General features: G+C 36.4%; 1 protein-coding gene across 1 annotated transcript in view; it reads left to right on the top strand.

Moving 5' to 3' along the window:
• Positions 1–24,623, top strand: part of EIF3E (eukaryotic translation initiation factor 3 subunit E) — a 251,034-nt gene that overhangs the window by 131,150 nt on the left and 95,261 nt on the right. The window lies entirely within an intron of this gene.

Here is a 24,623-nt window from a genome sequence, read left to right as displayed (position 1 = left end):
CCTATTAGGAGGTAGACTCTATTTCCTCTACCAATGAATTTGGGCTAGCCTTAGTACTTATCATGCTTAATGGGAGATATAATGTTTTGACTTCTGAGGCTAGTCCTTAAAAGTTTTACAACGTCTATCTTTGCTTCTTATAATTCACCTTCTGGGGAGTCAGCCACTGTGCTGTGAGGAAGCCCAAGCAGCCACATGGAGAGATCTATGTGGAGAAAAACCAAGATCTCCAAAAACAGCCCCATCTGAGCCCTTCATCAGGAACCAGAAATAACTGTCAGACACGTGAGTGACCATTTTAGACCTCGAGCTATTCCAGGTCCCCCACTGACACCATGATTCCTGACAGAGAAGAAATTTCAACCAGTGCCTGCTTGAATTCCTGGCCCAAAGAATCATGAACAAATAAACTGTCTTTGTTTTAAGCAATTAAACTTGAGATATGTTACATAATAATGAGTAACTGATACAAGAGTATAAGAATATCTTACAGAGATCATTACTTCCTTAAGAAGAGAAAATAAAGAATATTTATAATATAGATGCAATCTTCAAGCAAATAAATGAAACTAAAAAAGAATTTCATCTAAACACCAAAAAACTTGATTTTATGATCTATGATCTTTGAAAATAATGCCTACAGTAATGCAAGACCAATGGTTAATAGGTGGTTCAGAGCTGGAAATACCTCCACAGTCTTAGAACAGTGAGGTCTATTTAGCTGGAGTAAATAGTAAAGCAAGGAACTAGATGGGGGAAGGTCAATAGATACATTAACCTGAACAGTCTCAGTAGTGGTTCAGACTTTCTTCAAGAGGTAACAAGAGATTGGCTGAACATTCTTAGCAGGGCACTGACATGATCAAATCAGTATTTTGACAAAAGTGGTTGTTTTGCTTGGATTAGTATGAGGAACACATCAGGGCCGGTTAGGATGATTTCCAGATATGAGGTTATGAGAACTTGGACTAGGGAAATGACAGTACATACAAGTTCAAGAAATATCTAATGAATAATTAAGAGATGACTGAATGGTAGAGAGAATGATGAAGAAGGAAAATCCAGAGATGATGCCGAGGTTTTGAGTTGGGATGACTAAGAAAATTGTGGTGACACTGGTGCAGAGAAGAAAACTGAGAAGAGATCATGGGCTGGAAGATAACGGTGACCTACTGAGTAGAATTCTAGATCTACTGAGTTAGTAGGTTCTTGACCTACTAAGTTAATAGTATATTCAAGTAGAAATATCCCATGTTTAGTTTCTGGCACAAAATTGAATGAAGGTAAGACATTAGAACTCACAATAATAAGCGACATTTTCCAAAATGTGTTTTTCAAACACTATTGACAAGAGGTGCCCCATTGAAAGATCCTGAGACTAAATAAATTTGGAAAATGTTTACTTTTTCTTAGGTATTCATAATGCACATTAGAATATGAAACATTCAGAATGATCCTTCTGTATAGAAGCGTATATTATTTTGCTTAAGCAAAACATTCCAAACTCTGATCAACCCTTGACATACTTTATATCATGATCCATTTGGAAAACACAGGATGATCATTAAAAAAATAAATAAATAAATAATAAAGAAAATGAAGAAAACCTAAGTAAATTGGAGGGAGGGGGAGGAAAACAGTATGAAGCTCATTAAGAATAGACTTAATAGCTAAAGCCAGTGCACAGAGTAAATCAAAACTGGAAAAGAACCTTGAGAGTGAAGGTCAAGTGGTTAAGAACTGAAATAGGACAGAGAAGAGTTTGGAGAAGGAATTGTCTGACAAATGGAGGATCATCATGGAAGTTCAGTGTCACAGAAGATTACAGAAGCCGGCCATTAAGTGGGTTTCAGAAGGTTGACATGGCCATGTCCTGCAGAAATGTTAAGAAAGCCAAAACCAGAAAGAAAGGGCTGGAAAAGTCCATTGGATTTAGTTGGAAGTCAGTAGTCCCCCTTGAAAGAGTTTAAAAATATATATATGACAGAGACTAAAGAAGAGTATGTTGTAAGAGAAATCAAAACCACGGACAATAAATATTAACTGGCTGTCTGAAAGTGAAAATCTGAGGGAAAGAAGACTAGCTCCATGTGTTGTCTGTGGTAATCGGAAAATTATCAATAGTGGGGAAAAAATCTGCACACATGCAAAGACAGATGAGAGTATACCAACGGAGCCAGTCCAGGAATGATGCTGAAGAGTGAGAATACTGTATCTGAGGAGTACAGAATACTCCTAGGGTAAAAGTAGCAGTATTAAGCTGGAAGAAGAGGAACAGCTTTTTTTTTTCCCCTGAGATGAGTAAAAAAGACAAGTGATGGCAAAAGAAGGCTAAATGGGTGACGATAGAATAGAAGAACTCCTACGGATCAGGAGAGTTGGGGGCAGGAGGCAGATAGCGGGGAGGAGGTTGTAGTTGGAGAGGGAGAGAACCAAATGTATACTCTCGGGAAAAGAGCAATGCCGGCCTTTACTTGAAGGACAGTAAAATCTGGGAGATGGAGGAAGTACTTTAGGTTAATGTTGAATATGAAATGAAAGGGAATATAAATATTCTTTAATAAAACATAATTTTTAGTAGATATAACATGGAAAAGTTTGAGGGCCCATGGGTAGCTCAGTCGTTTAAGCGTCCAACTCTTGATTTTAGCTCAGGTCATAATCTCACGATTCATGAGTTCAAGCCCCACATCAGAATCTGCACTGACAACGTAGAACCTGCTTGGGATTCTCTCTCCCTCCCTCTCTCTCTGCCCCTCCCCTGCTCACACGCACATGCTCTCTCTCTCTTTCTCTCTCTCTCTCTCTCTCAAAATAAATAAATAAATTTTTAAAAATATGGAAACATTTGAAAAGGATGGTAAGATCTGTCCCCTTATTGTTTATTTCAATTGCTTATTAAAGGTAAGACTTCCCCCATTAAACTCTAAGTTCTATGGGGCAGGCCATAGTCTGTCTTGTTGCTTATTTTGGTTCCATTGACATCTAACGGGGACTGGAATATAGTAGGTGGTTGGTAAATATTAGTTCAGAATTTATAAGGTGTGCTTTGGTTCGAGAAACAGAGTGGAAGTGCAGGGTCCAAATGATAGGAATAAATATTTGATTACAGTAGAAAAAGAAAACTAGTTTTGTGAGTGGGGAATCTGGTCTAATTAATAAACATCTTTAAGTTGTAAAGCTGTAAATTACCTCTCAGATCATCTATCAGATTCAGATCTATCAAGATCAGAATTTTGATTCCTGTTTCCAGAAGAGGCTTACTTAATTTGCTCAGCCTTAAGAACAAACTCAACCAAAAAGACTCATAATACCAGCAAAAGCTTAAATTTTATTTCGTCACTTGATTTTTTTTACCATTACCCAAATATGAAGAATATAAATAGAATCACAAGCTTTCCCCCTTCAACAGTTCATTTCCATTTCCTGCTAGTTGCTGCATCACTGATCTTTTCAAAGTCATCACTCCAATAGTACTTGGTCTCTCACTTTCCACTCCTAATGCCTACTCTAGATACACCCCATATAAAAGGCCACTGTGAGAATTATAAGTGTTATAACACCCAATGAATATGATGTGAGGAGGAGAGCAAAGCATTATGTAACATATTTCAGTTGTGCCAGTAGGTGTTAACATTTCTGACTTAATAAGTTGACTCCTCTTCTAAGACAAAGTGGCACAGCATGTAACAAAAAGCATCAATTTCAGGGCCAACAATCCAGACTTGGTTATGAATCTGAACACAATTACTTGCTTACTATGAGACTCTAGCCAAATTATTCAGCTCCATGCAATGAGGATGAAAATAACTTGTTGTTTCAGGTTGCTTTGAACATTATAGATAATGTCTACCATGTACCCAGTACAAAGCAATTGCTCAGTAAAGTGAAGCTACAAATATTTGTATCCAAATATTCTGTTTTGATAGTCAAAGTGCCACAGATGGAGCCATAGTAAAACAATATAGGTCTCTGGCCATGGAAAATGAAAAAGTGTAGTGAAAATGAGTCTAAATACAGAAAATTACTTGAAAGTTTGTTTAGGAAACAGATCCCACATACCCCTTTCTACTCTAAAGTACAGGGCAGCTGCAGACTTCATCTCCAGGAGATGACTGAAAACATTTCTCTGAAGAGGGTAAAATAGAGGGTCTCTGGAGTAAGGGATGCCAGAGACATTGGTATCCTTCCCATCACACTAAAAATGTGGAGATTAAATCAACTTTTACATACTGAATGCTGAGATATCATCCCTCCTTCCCTCATCCAGCTCTCCGAATTCTGAAAGCCAGGTCTCTAACCTGCAGCAAGAGATTGGAAGTTTACGTTGGGCAAAGTGACCAGCCCAAAAAGAAAGACTAAAGGTAGGGAACATCAGAAATTCAGTGAAAGGGCAGACCACCAAAAGTGAAGCCCCCAATTGACAAGCAAACTTGCAGCCAAATCTTCAATGGCCGTATCTCTGGAAAAAAGAGCAACTAAGGATTACCAGACAAATAAACAAGGGAATTGAAACTATTAAGGGAGAAGAAAAGTTGACTTTAAAAAATCATCCTGAGATGCATAAGAGATAAATATTATAACCATGAGGCAAATATGCTATTTTAAAAAGGAAGGGGAAATATTCATATTTTTTTGAGGAACTTTTGGAATTAAAAAAAATGCAGGAATCAAAAGCTCAATAGAAAGACTTTCAGAGAAACCTTTTTAGAGAATAGAGTAAAAAGACAAACAGAAACTAGGTAAGATAGGCAAATAGAGAACCAATTCAGGAAGTCCAAGACGTAAATAAAAGGATTTCCAGAGAGGGAATGTACACAATGGAGTAGAGGAAATCAACAAAGAATAATCCATAACATGTTCCCAGAACCGAATGACACGAGTTTCCAGGTGGAGGGTCCTGCCTCAGCACACTGGAAAAAATTGATTCATACTAATGTCAATTATCATACATTATCTGAACACCAAAGAGAGTCAGGAATTAGAATGACTTTGGACTTCTCAACAGCAGCCCTGGAATCTATGAGACATTGAAGCCATGACTTTTAAAATACTGAGATTTCTAACCTAGAATTCTATACTCTGACCACTAATTGACTGTGAGAGAAAATAAAGACATTTCAGCCATCTAAAGTCATGAAAATTGAGCTTCTGTGAATCTCTCAGTAAACTGTTAGAGGATGTGTCGTACCAAATAAGAGCAAAAACCAAGAAAGAAAAAATACAGGATTAGGAAAATATGGGAAATTGGGAAAAGTCAAATAACTCTGGGGGAGATTTCTTCAAGAAAAATGAAATTGGTAGAATACCTAATATGTCTGAATGTATTTAGAGGGATATAAACAACTAAAAGTGGTTGAAATTTAAGAATATATTAAATTATATATACATACACACACACACATATATATGTACATACATATTATTTTTACTTTCTTTTTATTAGCATACATTGTCTTGTTTTCTTTTTCTTTAATTAGTGATTTTACATATATAATCCTTTGGTTAGTAGTAACCTTATTATAGTAGTATAATCCTTTGGTTAGTAATAAAAGGAAAGTAAAAATAATCCCAATATAGTATGTGGCTCAGCAGGAAATGTTGTTTAACTACTTATTCAAACATTGAATATTGACTTAACTAAACATGATATAACTATATTTGGGGGAGGGGAAATATACAGGTGGGGGGATAGAGACAGGCAGGAGGATGAATTGTTTCAAACAAAAATGAATGCTAAATCCTCATCTCAAGGAAGAGGACATGAAATAATATCTAAACTTGATAGACTAAGATGTAGCAGTAAAGCCATGTTGTTTACAAATATGCAGATAAGTTAAAAACAGCAAAAATATCAAATGGTTGCCTCTGGAAATTAAAAAATGGAGGAGCACTAAGGGAGAGGGAAAGTCTTGTTTTATAGAATGATTTAAGTTAACTATGTGCATGCATATCTTGGATAAAAACTCAAAATATGCAGAAATTTAAAATGGAAAAACAAACAGCTAGCAAGCCAGCTTAAGTTTCCTTATAGTAATAATTTTGATGAGGAGTAAGAAGAAGGCAGTTGGCTTTTACAAGAGGTGACCGTTTGAACACACAATGTGAATGGTGTAAAAAAGTAAAGATTGATAGAAGTGTAGGCTCATTGAAGTTGTCTGCCTCTATGTTTGGGAAGGAAGGGCACTGACCCTAGGAATATAGACTGTGTAACTAAAAGTACATTATTCCTATCAATAATTTCTGATGAAATAGGTTAACTTTAGACACAGAGTGAGGTAATGTTTAATGTTAATATTAAATAATCTGCAGAGTTCTTAGAAACACTGTTCAATATTAATTTTTAAGTTTACAATCCCACATACTTCTCTGATATTTAGGTTGAATTGAATTGAATTTAGTGAAGTGTCAAAGAAAACATGTGAGTCCCATTATATTGTTTGATCACACAGAGAAAGGACAGTAGTTAGAAGTAAAACTCTTTAGGTTTACAGATTTTTGATGTTTTAATGGTTTTCCACTAAAATCATACAATTTCCAAAAAGAAGTTTATAGATGTTTAATAACAGAGCTTCCTATTGAAGACAACACTTGGCTTTTATGGCACATTTTTCAAAATCTTTTTTTTAATATTTTTTTAATGTTTATTTATTTTTGAGAAAGAGGGAGAGCACAAGTGGGGGAGAGGCAGACAGAGGGAGAGAGAGATTGAGAGATAGAGAGACTCAGAATCTGAAGCAGGCTGCAGGCTCTGAGCTGTCGGCACAGAGCCCGACAGGGGGCTCAACCCTCAAACCGTGAGATCATGACCTGAGCCAAAGTCAGATATGTAAATTGAATGAGCCAGCCCAGCAACTCCCACATTTTTCAATATCTTAATGATTAAATACTTTCCATTAAAAATGAAATAGTTTTAGTTTTTAATTGTAAATTAAGAATATCATGTATATAATCATTTTAAGAAGTTATCTAATACTTTTATCAATTAAAAGGGAAGATTGTTTTGCCAGCTCTAGCCTAAAAAGATCCAGGAGGAAAAATACAATAAATGCTCTTATATTCTTGCAATTCTCTTGTCATAGCTGTCACTTATATTTGGTGACATGATATACTGATTAGTAAGATATAAAAAATCTTTATAAACAAAAATTTATCTTAGAGGCTTTTTCAAAACTCAGATTCTTAAATAATTTGTCTATATATGTGTGTGTATGTACATATATATATATAGGATCTAATTAGAATCATCCTTAAACATTACTTAGTCCACTCTTAGCTTTTGTCGAAACACAAAACTGAAGGACAGAATGGTTTAGTGCTTCCCTAATGCTAATATACACAGCTGATTGGTGGAAAAGCAGCAAAAAAAAAAAAAAAAAAAAAAAAAAAAAACCACTTGGTCTCCTGATCCTCAATCCCATTCTACTTCTGTATCACCAGTTGTAAAAGAAACCCAATTTTTGGTAATTACGAATTTAAATTAAAAAAACATTTTAAAGCATAATTTTATTTTGATGATAATAGCAGGACAAAAAGAACTTTTACAAATTATTCAATCAGAGTTGGAACAGATTTATTAAGGAAAATGGGAAAATTTTGGTAAGACTGTAGGTTGGCAATATGCCCCAGTCAGATTTCCTGTTATCTATTTAACCCTAAATAACATATCTATAAAAATGGTCCTTCTCCCTCTTCAGTATGTGCAGCATGGGAAGACAGAACTCTGGAAGAAAGCCAATCTTATTGGCCTAAGAATTTAGAGAACTGAGTTTAGGTCTGTCTGAGCAGCTAAATCTAGGGTGAAATCCCCTAAAAGTAGGTGCTACTGAGTGAGAAGCCCTGAAATCTACATATAAACTCCCCTCAAATTGTTGGCTGACTGCCTGTAAATGTGCCATTGACAATCTAAGGAGCCTCGCAGAAGGAGGCTGGGGAAAGCTCTAAGAGCTGAGCAGAGATTTTAGCTGCTGCTCACCGCTAGTAAGATTTTAGATGCTGAAATCCAACTGGGTGTGCGGCCTTGGTAAACACCTTGGGCTTTCCATGAAGTTAGGAATAAAGATTGCATCACCAAAACTAAAGTATAAATCTGTCCTAAAGAAGTGAAAACCAAGCTTCCCCAAGTTAAAGTTGATCTGTCTATAATTTAACTGCCTGCTAGAGCAAAACTCAATACTTTTCAGAGGAAGATCCAGAGAGTCTGCAATATATTACCCACAGCATAACAATAAAAAATTATTAGAAATGGGAAAATGTGACTTTATAGTCAATAGAAAGAGACCAACAAAGGACCTAGGTGTTAGAGTTGGCAGAGAGAGATTTTAAAATAACTCTGATAAATATGTTTAAAAGTCTACAAGAAAAGATGAATATAACATATAAAGAAATGGGTAATGGGGGATAAAGATTAGAAAAGCAGAAATGAAACTGCCTTATTCACAGACAACATGATTCCACATGATTCTCCAAACATCTATTAATTGCAGTAAGTGAATTCAGCAAGTTTCTAGGATATAAAGTCAGTATTTCTATACTATTTCAATAAACAATTGGAAATAACATTTAAAAATAAATACCCCTCATAATAGTATAAAAAACATTAAATACCTAAGAATAAATTTTTTAAAAAGGTATAAAAGCTCTCTAGTTAGAAAACTACAAGTCTGCAGGGGAAAAAAGCCTAATAAGTAGAGAAATACTTTGTGTACATCATTGCAGGATGATATTGTAAAGATGTCATTCCACCTAAAAATGATCCATAGAATCAGTATACTTCCAACTTAGAATGCTTTTTTAATGGAAATTGATAGTCTAATATTAACTGTTATATGGAAATACAAAGGACCAAAACAGCCAAATTAGTCCTGAAAAAGAAAAGAGAAGTTGGAGGACTTAGAACTACCTGATTCTAAGACTTATTATAAAGCTGTAGCAATTAAGACAATGTGTTATTGGCATAAAAAAAGACAAATGGATTGATTGAACTGAGTAGAGAATCTATAAATAGACCTCCCCCCATATATATTCAGTCAATTGACCGAAATGCCAGAAATTCAATGGGGAAAAGAAAATATTTTCAACAAATGATGCTAGAACAACCGGGTATCTATATATCCTGACTGGCACATCACAACATATGAAAAAAATAACCTGAGGTGGATTATAAACCTAAAAATAAAAACCAAACCATAAAATCCTTGGAAAGAAACATAATGAATATCTTTGCAATAATGCAGTAGGCAAGAATTTCTTTCTACATAAAAAAGCAGTAACCATAAAAGAAAGTAAAGACATATTGGACTTTATCAAGATTAGAAATTTCTGTTCATCCAAAGACACCTTTATGAAAATGGAAAATGTAAATCACATACTCACTATCAAAGCCTAGTGGAACTGTATTACACAGCTCACATGCAATGGCAATATGATTTTTAACACAGACCTTTTAATTTTAGTTGTATTTTGTCGTGCAGAAATATAAATATCATAAATGTTGATGCTGCAAAAGTACAGAAGTTGAGTTTGAAAAATGGGCAGCAGAGGGGCACCTGGATAGGTGGCTCAGTTGGTTAAGCACCCAACTCTTGATCTCAGCTCAGGTCTTGATCTCAGAATTCAAGCCCCATGTTGAGCTCTGCACTGGGTGTGAAGTCTACTCAAAAAAAAAAAAAAATAAATGGTGGCAGAGATAGAAGTTTGGGTAGTGGTGTTGTTGGTATCTTCTTACTAACATGAAGAGTGAAGAGAAAGACTTGATAGTCAAATGGAACAGGCAATAGGAATTTCAGTATAATATTTAAAGTCACTCAGTAACCAATACAAATCAAAGTAACAATAAGATTATTAAAACTGGTATGAAGGAAAAACAAGTAGCAAATAACCTAAGTAGACTAAATACTCACCCTTTATAGCTGGGAATCAACAGAGAATATCCAAAGTTGAAAACTCAAAAACTAGCAGTAAAACATAAACATTTAACCTGGGGAAAACTGATTTAGGGGTGGAGGAGGGAATTCTGCTTTTCATTTTATGTCCATTCTCTAATATCTAATTTTTTCCATACATGTGCATTTAGTGCATTGTTTTTTGACAGATTAATAGATTATAGGAGACAGAGGGAGGGAGAGAAATCCACATACCTAGAGGTTATCACTAATGAACTTTCAGATGATTTCTTTCCTCATTACACCTGTCTGTATCATATGACAATAGTTTTGTAATTATAACATGAAAATAAAGCTAGTTTCCCTTTGGAAAAAAAAAAAACAGAAAAATCTCAACTTTAAAAAAATCAACCCTGTTGAAGTACTTTATTGCCCATAAGAAAATAACATCTGGCGGTATTGGAGCTTTCTGGTGGGAAAACACTTTTCAGAATGTCAAAGTACTATTTACTTCTTGGTTTCAATCACCATATTACACTGAATACAAACTACTGTTGTTTCAATTGATGAATTCTGGAGAGTCCTTAGCCTAACGTGCCAGGTAGGACTGAAGAATACTGTAGTTAAGCAGAAAGTTCTCACAATAATAAAATTACTGTCAAATGTCATTGAGTTCTTTGCAATTATTGTGGGAGTGAAGAAATATTAAAAATATCCCTTATGGTAGTGTCTTTAGTTTGTACTGACATAAACTCTTTAGGGATTCTTCTCTAAGATTAAGTCTACACCCATAATTATGTCATCATGTATGCAGAAGTGTCGTTTTTGCTCAGTTCTTGTAACTTGTTTATAAGCATGGAAGAGCCAATAGCTAATGGTGATGGCCAGAGCCATCTGCCACTTAGATACCAAAACCTTTTGTAGTGTTCCCATTAGAACTGTGATGTTGATTCATCTATGTCCTAAATGAGGTGTGTAGAGAAAAAAAAATACATGCCTGTCAGAATGCATTTTATAGCAAGCAGAGTGTTGTTCCAGAAACTAGTCATCAGGTTATCTTGGCCATTGTAAATGAAGTACATCTGGGAATTATTCTCAGGGAAACATTGGGTAGAAGCTCTAACTAGTGGCTTTGACTTTGACTACTACAAAGACTGGAAAAAGGTAAAGCATGTATCAAGCTCTGGTGTATAATCTACAGGTTAAGTCCATGATATATGATGGTGAAACCTTCTTCAGGAATCCTCACTGGTTTTTTTAAGATTATATTAGTGGTTATGGTAGACTCCTTCACAAATGGCAATGAAATGCTGTTCCCAATTCCCCCATTGCTTTATTCCTAAGTCCGGGCCAGATATTTGCAATCAATCTCTGCTGTGTGTGTGCATTTTTTTTCCTTATTTAAATTTAGGATTCTCTAAGAACCTTGCTTGCATAAATATAGTGAAGTAGTTAAAAGTAGGGATTGTGAAGTTAGACCGATCCGGGTTTGAATCCCTCAAGCTGTATTTGCTGGATAACCTTCATCAACAGTCATAACAGTCATCATGAACCTCAGTTTTATTACCTATAAAAAAAAAGAAATGAAAGCACAACTCAGAGAGTTGTAAAATTAAATATGATAGTTTATGTAAATCACCTAGTGCAGTGGTTCCCAAGTTGTATACACACTGGATTCTCCTGGTGAGCTACAAAACGACCTACGGGTTAGTGTTCCATCCCAAAACATTGTGATTTAATGGGTCAGACGTGCGGCCTGAGCTTGGAAATTTTTTAAAGGTCTCTAGGGGATCCTAATGTACAGACAAGTTTTAGAACCACTGACCTAGTTTACGGCAATACCTGCCTCAGGTACACATGACCTAAGTGTTTTATAATTATCTAACATAATATTTGTAAAAATCCAAATGCCATATTATCCTCCATTTCCAGATGATAAACTGGAGAGATATTTGATAACATAATCAAGGGCAAGTAATTATCACAAAGTATAATCAATATTTAAACCCAGTTTCCCTGAATCCAAAGCTGAGCCCTTGGTTGTAATGTTATCTCACTTCAAACAAATTTCCTATGCATAACTTTCCCAACCCAACTGAGGTATGGCATGTTGAGAATCTCAGTTTTGGGAGGAAGAAAAGAAAGAAAAAAATAGAAAGAAAAATCCTCCAGAATTGTGAGTAAATACTGAAAAAAATCATACAAACAGCTGATTTATCATATCTCAGTATGGTCTCAAGCAGATGGTCAGGCTGAAAGCATGAGGATTGTTGCAGGAAATTGGATAATAAGATTAGATATGTTTCTCATCAATAGACATATCATTCCATGGTAGACAATAGTTCTTAGTTCTGTTGAATTTTTAAATTTTTTTTAATGTTTACTTATTTTTTGCGAAAGAGAGAGAGACAGAGTGTGAGCGAGGTAGGATCAGAGAGAGAGGGAGACACAGAATCCGAAGCAGGCTCCAGGCTCTGAGCTGTCATCACAGAGCCCAACATGGGGCTCGAACTCACAAACTGTGAGATCATGAAATGAGCCGAAGTCGGCCACTCAACCAACTCAGCTACCCAGGCGCCCAGTTCTGTCGAATTTTTAAATAGCGTTTTTCATGAAAACTCACTCCAGATTCCTTCTAAATGGATCAAGGACTCAAAAGACCAAGATGTCTTTTGGAAGTTATACTCAGCACATACTTTTCACTTACCTATACTACAATAGCTAGCATTTATCAAGAACTGGATTGATGTAAATCTCAGCCACAATAATTGAAACATGGTCTGTATTCAACAAAGTCCAAGATACAAGTGGAGTGGTAATTAAAGCATTACCATATTTCTGTGAGCATATCCTTCACAGAACCATCTTGAACTAGATTTTTTTTTTTATCTCAGCTTCTCAAAACAGAGTAGAATTGAGAGACGAAAGAAAGAAAGAAAGAAAGAAAGAAAGAAAGAAAGAAAGAAAGAAAGACAAGAACACAGCTATTCTCTGTCATGACACCTCGGTTGTCTGAGTCTCCAACTGAAGAAAAAAAACAGAGGACAAATACTGTCTGATTTCAAGACTTATTATAAAACTACAGTAATTGAGTGATATATTGGCATAAAGATAGATAATGAAAGAGAATAGAGAGCCCAGATATAGGCCCACACATGTCCAGACAACTGATTTTTGACAAAAGTGCAAAGGCGGGGCGCCTGGGTGGCTCAGTCGGTTGGGCGTCCGACTTCGGCTCAGGTCACGATCTCGCGGTCCGTGAGTTCCAGCCCCACGTCGGGCTCTGTGCTGACTGCTCAGAGCCTGGAGCCTGTTTGGGATTCTGTGTCTCCCTCTCTCTCTGACCCTCCCCCGTTCATGCTCTGTCTCTCTCTGTCTCAAAAATAAATAAAGGTTAAAAAAAAAAAAAAGTGCAAAGGCAATTCACGGGAGATAAAGTAATCTTTTCAACAAATAAAAAGTAACAAACTGTTATACGTGCAGCATGGATAAACCTCAGAATAATTATGCTGGGTAAAAGCAGCCAAGTGAAAACCAAATACATGCTGTATGATTCCATTTATATAAAATTGTAGAAAATGCAAACTAATATATAGTGACAAAAAGCAGACCAGTGGTTACCTAGACTGGGGTAAGGGAGGTAGGAGGGATTAGAAAAAAGACACAAGAAAACTTTCGGGGGTAACAAATATGTTTATTACAGTGCTTGTGGTGTGGTTTCAAAAGGGTATGCACATGTCAAAACTTACATTGTTTTAATATACTTTGAATATGTGTAGTTTTTTATATCAATTGTATTTCAATAAATTCATGGAATATGCAAATTTTCAAAAAAGCTCTTCTTGTTTAAAATGTTTTTAATGTTTGTTTATTTATTTATTCATTTATTTTTTGAGAGAGACAGAGAGAGAGAGAGAGACAGTGTGAGGGGGGAAGGGGCAGAGAGAAAGAGGGAGACACAGAACCTGAAACAGGCTGCAGGCTCTGAGCTGTTAGCTCAGAACTCAGAATGGCTAGATCATTACCTAGGCCGAAGTTGGACGCTTAACCGACTGAGCCACCCAGGCGCCCCATTTTCTCTTCTTGCTTAAAGAACTCATTAGCTAAATAGCAATGCATTACATATGATGGTGATATTTTTGCTTTATATTTGTTTCTTTTGATTACATGCTACAGTGATTTCTGATAGGGTTAGACTTCATTTTCAATAATAAAAGATTACCTTTTTAAAAGCCTGTTTTCTTGTTTGAAGACAGCACAAATATTTTAATCAATTGTCTAGAAGAAAGTGAAAAATTCCTTCTACCTCAAAAAGAAATTAGGAGTACTATGGAGTAGAGAATGTTGTATAAAATTTTACAATATGATTGCTTCTGAAATTCAAAAGTTGGCAAGCGTATTCAGTAGTTTGCAGATTTATCTCCTGTATCCTGACCCATTTGATAACAGGCAATTATGAGAGCACACTGCTGCTGAGACTATCCATTCTCATGACTAAAAATAAATCCACCACCCTTAAGTACATTTAATTTCTGTGCATCAATTTGCTGAAGCTTTTGTTTGTCTTTTGCTCCTTTCTTCTCTAAAGGTAAATGGCACAGCAGAACCTTTAGAGACAAAGTTGCATTTCAACAAGCTAGTTTGGGGATTTGTTCACATCCTGTGCTTGCAGTTATTTATTGCTTTATAAAGGTTATAGGTAGGTAAATATAACTAAAGGTCGATGAAACAGAACATTTTACATAACACCCCATTGGCTTAACATATTAGAACTTGTAGCATTTAAAATTATTTTAAAGAATGAATAGATTAGAAGTATTAGACCTGAAATATTCATGGTATATCCATATAGATAGGAATAGATGGTTTTTAAATGCCCACAGAGAATATTCCACAACTTTGCTTTTATAATCTATGTTGTCGTAACTTCACCTTAAAGCCAGGACTTAAAGTAAATTCTTGCTTATTCAGAATTGTGATGAATGACATATTAATAACTAACTTCATATTCTTGTTAATAGGATTTGCTGTATGTAGTATACCTGGATTTCTATTTTTTAAAGAAATATGTTACTATGAAATTTACTAAAGTGAAGCCCTAGAATACCTAAAACAATCTTGAAAAAGAAGAATAAAGTATGAGGAATCACGGTTCCTGATATTGGGGTCATTATATAGCTATAGTAATCAGGCAATAGGGTATTGATGGAGAAAAAGATGGATAGATCAATGGAATAGAACAGAGAGTCCAGGAAGATACTTACTCTCTATCAATGTCAAGATCCTGCTTGTCATATTGTACTATAGTTTTGCAAGATGTTACCACTGGCGGAACTGGGGAAGGGTACAAGGGATTTTCTTATATTATTTCTCACAAGGGCATGTGAATCTACAATTACCTCAAAATTAGAAGTTTAGTTTAAAACGACAGTAAAGGGTGCCTGGGTGGTCAGTTGGTTGAGCGTCCAACTCTTGATTTTAGCTCGGGTCATGATCCCAGGGTTGTGGGATTGAGCCCCACATAGAGCTCCGCGCTGAGTGTGGAGACTGCTTAAGATTCTCTCTCACTCCCTCTGTCCCTCTCCCCCACTCATTCAGGCTCTCTCTCTCTCTCTCTCTCTCTAATTTAAAAAGTAAAAAGATAGTAAAATAATAGCAAATGGAATGGAGGAATTTTTTTTGTTTTAAAATGAAATACAGGGTTTTAAACTTCTTGGTGGCATTTATTATAAAGATGAGTTATCACATATAAAGACTAAAAAAAAAATCATTTGAAATTTTTGGTTAATTTGATTTTCAATGAGTGGGCATTGACTGGAGACAAGAATTGCAGGAATAAGACCTCAGAGAGTTCTGTAACCTTTTCCAGTTGTCAGGAAGATAAGCCTTAAGCAATCTATCAACCTGGAAAGCCACTGATGCCCCTAGGCATGACCGAGGTCTATGCACCTGATTGGTTCTCAGGTAATGCAGTAAGAAAAGGATGTTCTCAGGGCACCTGGGTAGCTCAGTTGGTTTAGCATCCAACTCTTGGTTTCGGCTCAGGTCATGATGTCACTGTTGTGCATGAGCCCAGCTTCATGCTCCATGCCCAGCAGAGAGATTAAGAGTCTCTGCTTCTCCCACTGCCCCTCTCCTGCTCATGCTCACTTGCACATGCACATGCTCTCTCAAAATAAATTGTTTTTAAATGTTTGCATGAGGTTATTTTTGAACAGTATATTTGCAAATAATCCAACCTATGATGTTATCATGGATATTACAACTGTGAAAGTTTTATTGTGTTTTCCCTAAAGCATGGTCTTTCTGTTTTAGAAGAGATTAACATTGGAATAGCTGATAAAAATGTAATACATTTTGAATTAGATAAATTTTCAAACATAATGTCATAAACTTTTAGAGCTTTAGAAATATATGGATTGTTGAAAATGTTTCATAAAATGCTTTATCAAAACAAAATTGTTAATGTAAAAGAAAGATTACCATTTTTTTCAGCTACTCCATTTCTACTGTGACCATCTTGCCTCTTACTTCAAATGACTTGCCTGAACAATTTAAGTAGCCTACTAATTTCTTTTCTCTGACCTATTCTCACTTCCCACCCCTTGTCCATCTGCCTAACTGTCCCTATAGTGATCTTTCTAATAAGGAGTCTGCTTACCCTTTCTGTCTGCTTGAAATCCAATCTTTGCTTCTGATTGCCTAAAATAGAAAATCTAGACTCTGCTGGGCATCAAGGCCACCTAAAAGGAGGCCCAGCTTACCTGCCACTACTGAATACAAGTCCTGTGGGGCGCCTGAGTAGCTCAGTTGGTTAAGTGTCTGACTTTGGTTCAGGTCATGATCTCACGGTTTGTGAGTTCAAGCCTCACATCAGGCTCTCTGCTGTCAGCACGGAGCCCACTTCAGATCCTCTCTCCCCCTCTCTGGCCCTCCCCAACTTGCTCACATGCTTGCTCTCTCTCTGTCTCTCAAAATAATGAAAAATAAACATTAGAAAAACTGTTAAAAAATAAATAAATACAAATCCCGTATCCATCTTCTCAGAACACACCATGCTTTTTCTCATGTGGGCCCTTTCATCTAGAATGCCCAACTTTGCCTCTGCCTGGTCAATGATGTCACCTCCTCTCAGAAGCTGTCCTCAATATCCTGAAGCAGTTCATCACTCCTTCTTTTTGCTCTCAGGGGATTTTATGTGGAATAATGGTTAAGTTACTATTTGTTGAGTGCTTACTAGGTACCAGGCACTGTGCCTAACTAAGCATTTTACAGACGTGATCTCATTTAATCTTCCCAGCAGCCCTATGAGGTAATGTGGCACTTCTCACAGTGTCTTCTCATTCATTGTTTTCATGTCCACATCCTCATCAGAAGAGACCAGCCTTATTCATCTTATCTGAACCACCTCCTCTTATGATGTCTGATCAAATCAGGTACTCAGTAAATGTTTGTTGAGTGAGTGAATGATGGAATGAGTGAAGTGAAATAAATAAATACAGTAGGGTTCCTTAAAAAGTAACTTGTTGGATCTGGCTTTACCATACATGTATGTGGCCACAGCACTGGAATATGCTTCCTAATCCAAATATCTCTCTCCTTGCCCCTGGCATGCTGCCTGAAATCCCCATGGTCCTCAAGAATGTCCTGTCTTTATTTTTTATTCTTACTGCCACCAACCTAGATTAGACCCCATCTTGCCTCTTATTTGATCCACTCATCTACTTGCGTATCTTCTCCTCTTTAGTTATTACAGGCACTTTAGAAAAGATCAACTTTCCTAAAATACTCATCTGATTATTTATTTCCCTTGCTCAAAAATCTTACATTTTCTAGAAGGTATCCTTTCTCCTTACCCTGACTTTCAAAAATCTCCACAATCTGGCCTTAACTTCATCACACACTACACTTTAAATCCTACAGTCCAATCAGTCTGAAATGGTTGCCATCCTCACCTCATGCCTTTGTTCAATATACTCTGTCTGCCTGTCTGGGCTGCCTCTTTCCCTACATTGTGTATAAAAATTATATCCCTTCCATAATGCTTTCCCGGAACACACCAGTCAGAAAAGACCTCTGGTCTTTTCCTATTTGCTTATTCCACTGACAGAGGGTTTCTGAGAGACATTTAACATTTTAGACATCTCTCATATTCAGAAGGTAGCTCTTTGAGGGATTAGGTAGACCTTTTCAGTTAACTTCCCACCTCGTAAATGGTTCCCTTTTTAAATAAGTTCCCCTTTCCCCCATGTAGGGATGAATCCTCTGTAGCTATGTTTCTGCCATAATAGCCTGTGTCTCAGAGCATAGGTGAGTAGATCAGAATGGGCACTTAACTATGCTGGGCCAGAGCATCTCAGAGACCAGGTACTTGTAAGAAAGGAGCCTGTGTCTTTTAAAGGGAGAAGCTGGGGCCACCCGTAGTGATGTACCTTGAGGCCATGTCCCTCAGGAGGGACTATTTTGTTCATATAAGAAAAGGGAAGCCTTCTAGGTAAATGCAGCTTCAGGTGCAGGGCACAAATCTATGTAGTGACCTTGAGTAGCCATAGTATTTGTCTTCATAGCTGGGAAGGCAGAGAGAGCTGGGTTGCAGAAAGAGCAGAATTGACCAAATGTCTGGGGATGGCCAGAGGGAGATAAGAATAAACCAAAATCTGCAGAGAAGCAGCAGTTTGTGAGAAAAAGAGAGAGAGGCAGCGAGAGAGGAAGGGGCGGGGGAACCACTGCCTGGTTCCTGTCAGCTTTTCTGATACTGGGTGCAGGCCCTAAAGAGATCCCACTCCCTGTGGTTTTGCTGAGAAAATGCAGGATTCTTTCAACAAACTCTTTTTTAACCCCTGGACAAAATGAGTTGTGTTTTGGTCATCTAATCCCACAAGGCTGAGAGTAGCTTTTTAGAGAAACTTGCAGTGTAAGGCACCTGGTGGATACATGTCTTGGATGTAGGTTAGACTCCTGGTTCTTAAACTCAATCATCCATTAAAAGCAACTGAAGTGCTTTTAAACCTACCAATTTCTCTATCACTGCAGACTAATTAGATCAAATTGGCTTGGATGGGAGGGCTCGTGCATTTGGTATTTTAAAAAATTGTTTTAAGTTTATTTATTTTTGAGAGAAAGAGAGAATGGGAGAGAGAGAGAGCATGAACAGTAGAGGGACAGAGAGAGAAGGAGACACAGAATCTGAAGCAGGTTCCAGGCTCTGAGCTGTCAGCACAAAGCCCAATGCAGGGCTAGAACTCACCAACTGCGAGATCATGACCTGAGCCAAAGTTGACCGCTTAACCCGCTGAGGCACCCCTGCATTTGGTCTTTTTAAAAGTTTCCCTGATGACTCTAAAATGTGATCAGGAATTATCATGCGCTAGATGCTATAAAAGCACTAACACGAGGGAACACTAGTAGCATCTTAAGCCATTTTTATTGGTTAACTCATCTGTGTTGAATCACTTATCAGGTTACACAGGCTGGGAAAAGATTTGGGACAGTAGGGTAGGGTCAGGGTAGCATCAGAGTAGTAGAGAAATGTGTATAAGAAGAAGGAAGACAGGCATTGGCTTTAGTCCATACTTTTTCAAACAGCAAATTATTAGGACACTGGGAATAGTTGCATAAACCAGTAGCTGATCGAAGAGAAGGAAATGGGTTACCATGATCATAAAATGTTCCATTGAAAGTCAAGCCAAACAATATGACACACAATTGTTAGCTTGGCATAAAAAAAGTGATCATAGCTTAATGTGCAGTTATTACTTCTATATTAATAATTTAATTATTAATGTAATTAGGAGGCAGCATAAACTTCTAAGAATACTAAAATATATCTTTTTAAGGCTCTATGCCTGATTTCCCCACATGGTTCCCTAAAATCAAAAACTTCATCTTGCTGAAAATGTTGGTACTGTATCTCTTCTTAATGCATTCTGACTGGTATTGTGGCCAGTTGAGTGTTCGTCTTTTGCCTTCTACTTAGAAGCTCTTTGAGAGAGGCAGTCATGGTAGTGATCTCTGTATCCTTCACAAGGAAACTTCAATTCGGACATTTTCATTTTATTTGTTGCATTAAGCTATATCATTTAGGCATAAATTCTGCAAATAATGGTAAATCGTACCACAGTGGCTTAAACAGTGGGTTTATTCTCCTCATATAGCAAAAAATCCAGATACAGGCAGTCCAAGGCTGGCACAGCTTCTCATTAGGGATACACATTCTTTTCATCTCTCCACTTCTGCCATCCCTACAGTTTTGCTTGTCACCACATGGTCATTAAGATGGCTGCTACACCCTATGCACTGCATTTTTTTCAGTCAAAAAGGGGACAGGTTCAAAAGGCCCAAATGATCATTCCGGCCCAATGTATCCTTTTAAAGACTTTCCTGAAATCTCAGCCGTTAACACTTCATTGGTTAGAACTGCATACATGCTTACCCCTGGCTCAATACCAGAAAATGATTAGGGAGAAAGGAATTGTAGATTAGGGTTGAGTCAGCCAGAAACATTAGCATGAATTTTGATTCTAATTAGAATTAAAAGGAATGTTACAGATTATTTGGCACCTCCTACTGAGATCTGACAGATGAGAAAACTGTGGGCCAGAAATGTCTGAGATCCATAGCCAAGTAATGGCAGGACAGAGAATAGATGAGGATCCAGCTCTCACCATTCCTAGGCCATGAACATTCCATACATCCACATACAAATCATTACAAGGTCCTATGTTAGAAGCTATGAATCATTTCCAAAGACAGAATTTAGAACATTGGAACTTTGTTTCAGCTGTCTCCAAAAGAACCTTCCCTTTCCAATAAATATTCAGAGCAACAAATGGGGAAACAAATCTTCCAGTCTTCCTTTGACTTAAAAGATAGCAAAACAAACTTCAAAATTTCCAGGAAACAGACCCATCCCTGTAAGTTGTCCTCTTGCTCTGTGTAACTTGCAAGATTGTTTTTTAAAATTCCTAATCCAGAACAAATTCATTACACAACGAAAATCCAAAAATGGTCAAGTGCAATTCCAGTGTTTGCTCTTTTCCCTTAGTATATAATACCATTGATTATTTTTGTTAGGAAAATTTTTTTACAATTTATTGTTATTATCAAATGATTGTAATTCCCTTGATCCCCCCAAAATAAGTTTTGCTAATTGTATGCTATCTAAATAATTATCATTTCATAATTTTTCAGTTTCTCCAAATGACCAATCTCAGCTATTTAGGTATGATAGCACATTCCAGGGGAAAAAAATCTCCATTTCAACCAACTAATGTTCTTAAGACATCAATTATTAGTTCTCTATATCTACCATTTTTATCATGAGTAACTGCTGAATAAGTGGTAGCTATTATTAAGTTTAGGTTAATATAAGTTCAACAACAAGACAATAGATAATACATCTTTGAAACAGTAAATCATGTTAAAATAAAAATCAATTATATTTTTATCATGTTCAGACACATTTGGGCCTGGATTTCTGGGACTCATAGTAGTTCATAACTCTATCATTACCCTTATGTATTTAAACCATTCATCCATCTGCTGTCATGTGCAGTTATTTTATACTACTTTAAGGATTTATTCAGCAATAATCTTGCTACCACCACAAACTCGGCTATGGAGAATGATTTCTCTGAAAATCCTACTTCATAAGCTATCATTTTAAAGAGGGAGGTACAGTAAAGAGATGTTTTATCATACATTTTGTAATAACCCTACATAGTTTTTCTAAGTCAATGTTAATCTGTTTGGGGTGTGTAGTTTATCGGTTATATTTCAGTTTCCATGGCAACAGATGCAATCATCACATACACATTCTGCAGCTGGGTAGACAGGCAGTCTCCTCTGAGACTTCAACTTGCAAATAAAGCCGTGTGTGAGTAAGAGGCAAGCATTCCTCTCCTCCAAGAGGCTGAGCACACTGTACTTCTAGGATACCAGTCTCAGGTGATAGCCAAAGCAAGGCTTCCAAACGCAACTCTTTCTCCAGCTTTCTCATGGAACAATTGAGACATCTTTACCCAAGGCATTAAGACACTGCCACTTCTGCTTTTAGAATCTGGGACTTGGGTTAAATAAAACACAATGGAAAACTGTACACCAAGTACCTGGTTCTCATCCATTTCTTAAGACTTCCTGTATTTCTGAAGTGGAAATTCATAAAAAATACAGTTCAGCTGTTCTGAAAATAAAACTTAGATAATGATGAAGAATAAAGTTGCAGAAATCACTGAAACAGAAGTAGGAGCCAAAGAAATTTTGGTAACAAAAAATCCTTGAGTCTTTCATGACGCCCTAAAGGTGAGATATCGTGTATTCATCTAGCTACTTTTTCCAAACACAGTGCAATAGTTGACTCAGTTTCAAAAAAAAAAAAGAGACTTTATTTTTTTTTATTGTAGAAAATCTCAAATATATACAAAAATAGAAAATGCATGAGCCTGTACGTACACATCTCCCAGATTCAGTTATTGGCAATATTCTGCCACTTGTTTTATCTTTAACCCCCACACATTTTTGACAGATTATATTGGAGGAAATCATGTCATTTCACTCATATATGTCTACTATATCTCCAAGTGATGAGGATATTTTAAAAATAACAATTATGCTCTCATCTATAACACCTAAAAAAAAGCAATTAATTCCTTAATTTCAGAAATATTTTATTTTTAATTAATAATAATATGAAAAGAGATGGATGTTAGCAGTTGTTACACATTATTTAAAGGATTTGTAAATAAATAATTTTCATGAAAAATTATAAATTGTTTTCCCACGAAGAACAAAATACTTTTTTAAAATTGTCTTTTATTCTGTCCTAAATTTTTCTCCTCCTCTTTCTAGATGAGGCACCAGTTTCTACTTAGTTACTCTCATTTTACAATAGTGTAGGGAGTGCCCATTGAAGAAGTTCATTTTAATTGAAATAACATTGGGAAATCTCTGATGCAGTCTTCAATTCCTCTTCCGTCAGCCCAGAAATTGGTGCCAAAGAGGTTATCATTCCCCATATGCCCATGATTGCTTAAAACTACTATGTTTATGAAATCTGTTTTGTTAAAAGCCATTGATTAAGCTATTTCTCCATGAAAACCTTCCTTGTAGATGACTAATGTTCCATTTGTTGAGTGTCTGTCTGTCTTTGCCTGTCCACTTAATGTCTGTAAAAGTCCCCCTGTTGTTGGTCCTTATCTTCTGGCTTGTCTATTTCTCTCTCAGTCTGTGAATCCCTTTCTTTCTTTTTCTCATTTTTTCCCTCCATGTTCATTTTTCATTTCCTTTCTAATCTCTGCCTCTCTTTACTAGTTTTTAAATGTATTGACAATTAGGCAGTATTCCCTATTCTTAATTTTAAAAATAGATGAGAAAAATATTTGGGGCTTGTCTAAAAGAAAATAAAATGGTTTCTCGTGCTTTTTTTCCTTTTTTAAATTGAGGTATAACATAAAACATTATGTTAGTTTTGGGTGTACAACATAATGACTCGATATCTGTATGTATTGCAAAACAAACGCCACAAGTCTACTTAAACATCCATCAAAAAAATTTTTTTAAATTCAAGTTAGATAACATACAGTGACATCTTGGCTTCAGGAATAGAACCCAGTGATTCATCTCTTACATATGACACCCAGTGCTCATCCCAAAAAGTACCCTCCTGAATGCCCATAACCCATTTAACCCATCCCCTCCAGCAACCCTCAGTTTGTTCTCTGTGTTTAAGAGTCTCTTACGGTTTGCCTCCCTCTCTGTTTTCATTTTGTTTTTCCCTCCCCCTATGTTCATCTGCTGAGTTTTTCAAATTCCACATATGAGTGAAATCATATGATATCTGTCTTTCTCGGACTTATTTTGCTTAGTATAATATACTCTAGTTCCATCCATATTGTTGCAAATGGCAAGTTTCATTCTTTTTCATTGCCCTACAATACAGCAATTGCACCACTAAGAATTTATCCAAAGGATACAAAAATGCTTATTCAAAGTGTCACATGCACCCCCATGTTTAGGACTATCAACAATAGCCAAATTATGGAAAGAGCCCAAATATTCATCCACTGATGAATAGATAAAGAAGATGTGCTATTTATGTACAATGGACAAATGGTTTTTCACTTGACTTACTTTCTTCCTTCAAAGTAGTAGCTCTCTTAGCATGTTTATTTAGGATGTATATTAATCATTCTAATAGGTAGCTATACTGCATATTTACTGAAGATGATTTCCATAAAATTCTCAGCAGTTTTGTAACTAGGAATTTTACTCATTCGCATGGCTTCTTTGCTAGTAGGATAAAGAAAATTGTACAAAGCCCTGATTTTTAGTAAAGGTCACATGGTTTAGAGTTTCAAAATGTTGCTCAACAGGTGTATTGCAGACCCCTTGCTAGTGCTCAGTATTTATTTAGTAAATTTAAAGTTATTCCAATTGGATTCTGGCATTTAATACAGATTTTATAGGTCTTGTTAAAGTCTCACATCTGGAGGACATCTTAGAGACAATATACTCTACAGTCCCTTATTTTACTGGTTGGGAACTGAGACCCAGAGAGACCAAGTGACTTCCAAGAGTGGCCTCTTAAGTTAGAAATGGGCTTAGAACTAGAACCTTAGTTTAATGACTACCAGTTCAGTACTTTCTGTACAATTTCTGTAAATAAGGGGTGATTATATGTTACATGATGTGAGAAGATGGCAGTCTCTCACATCAGTATAACCTGCATCATGAATTGTTTTT

Source organism: Panthera leo, chromosome F2, assembly GCF_018350215.1.
Source record: "Panthera leo isolate Ple1 chromosome F2, P.leo_Ple1_pat1.1, whole genome shotgun sequence".
NCBI classification, from domain to species: Eukaryota; Metazoa; Chordata; class Mammalia; order Carnivora; family Felidae; genus Panthera; species Panthera leo.
The sequence above is the reverse complement of the archived record's forward strand: the minus strand, read 5'-3'. Positions and strand labels throughout refer to the sequence as shown.